At 29.2% G+C, this 1,756-nt stretch overlaps 1 protein-coding gene across 1 annotated transcript in view; it reads left to right on the top strand.

Annotated features, from left to right (window-relative positions):
* ANO4 (anoctamin 4) overlaps positions 1–1,756 on the top strand; it is a 348,268-nt gene that overhangs the window by 268,395 nt on the left and 78,117 nt on the right. The gene's annotated exons all lie outside the window — the stretch shown is intronic.

Genomic DNA, 1,756 nt, shown 5'->3' on the forward strand with positions numbered 1-1,756 from the left:
TTCTTCATGAATATAGATGCAAATATTATAAACAAAGTTTAGCAAATAAAACCTAACAATATATAAAAAGGATAATACATCATGAATAGGTAGAGTGTATCCAGGATTGCAAGGTTGGCTTCATATTTGAAAATCAATCAATATAATTCACCATGTTAGCAAAGTAAAAAAGGAACACCATATGATCATCTCTATACACACAGAAAAGCATTTAAGAAAATCCTACATCCATTCCTGATAAAAATTCAGCAAACTACAAATAGGAACTTCCTCAGACTCATATAGTGCATCTTTTCCAGATTGGAAAAGAAGTAAAACTATCTATATTCTTAGATGACTTGAACATTTATATAGAAACTCCAATGGAATCCATTAAAAGTCTAGCATTGTTACAGGAAACAAGATTGATATACAAAACTCAGTTGTATTTCTATAAACCAACACCAAACAGTGAAGAATTGAAATTTTAAAGTCGATACTGTTTACAATAGCTTCAAAATATGAAATATTTATCTGACAAAAGCTATATAAGACAGGTACAACAAAATTTACAAAACATTGCTGAAATTTAAGATCTAAATAAATTCAGAGATGTATCCTGTTCACAGACCGGAAAACTCGTTATTGTTAAGATGTGAATTCTTCCTAATTTAATCTATAGATTCAATGCAATCTCAAACTTCTAAGGGTGTGTGTGTGTGTGTGTGTGTGTGTGTGTGTGTGTGTGGAGAAGGAGAATGACAAACTGATTCAAAAATTTATAGGAAAATGAAAGGACCTAGGATAACTAAAATAACTTTGAAAAAAAATGCAAATTGAGAGCTAAAGTATTAGCTACCTGATTTCAAGAATTACTATTAACCTACAGTAATCAAGAGAGTATGGTATTGGTATAAAGATAGATAAGTGGAACAGAATAGAGAATCCAGAAGTGGAATCATAGATATATTATATTATAATATAATATATATAATAGATTTTTTAAATTTACATTTAAATTTTTATGGTAACATTGGATAAGACATATATATACATTCATTGTGTGACAATAGATTTTTGACAGAGGTTCAAAGGCAATTCAGTAGATAAAGGATTATCTTTTCAACAAACATGCTGGAACACTCATGCAAAAAATGAACTTAAACTCATATGCAAAAATAAACTCAAATGTATCATAGATCTAAATATAAAACCTAAAACTATAAAAATTCTAAGAAGAAATCTTTGTGACCTTGGGTTAGTTGGGGAATTCTTAAATATAATATGAAAAAACACAATTCATAAAAGAAAAAAATGGATAAATTGGACTTAACAAAATGAAAACTTCTGCCCTTTTAAATATATTTTTAAGAGAATGAGAAAGAAGGGCCACATACTGGGAGGGAACATTTTCAAAATGTGTCTAATGAAAGACATCTAGAATATATAAAGAACACTTATAACTCAATAATAAAAAAAAATTCACAGATATGAGATTTGAACAAACATAAGAGAAGATACACAGCAAATAAGCATATGAGATTTCAGCACCATTATTAGGAAAATAACCCTAAAATATGAGATACCTACATGCCTATTAGAATAGCTGAAATTAAAGACTGACTATACAAAGTATTGGCAAGGATGTGGAGGAACTTGAACTCTCATACACTGCTGATGGATGTGTACAATTTTAGAAACACATCAGAAGCAGTTTGGCAGTTTCCCAAAAAGTTAAACATATGTCTACCATGTGATCATTTCACTTCTAACTATT

Source organism: Pteropus vampyrus, unplaced genomic scaffold (assembly GCF_000151845.1).
Source record: "Pteropus vampyrus isolate Shadow unplaced genomic scaffold, Pvam_2.0 Scaffold16, whole genome shotgun sequence".
NCBI lineage: Eukaryota > Metazoa > Chordata > Mammalia > Chiroptera > Pteropodidae > Pteropus > Pteropus vampyrus.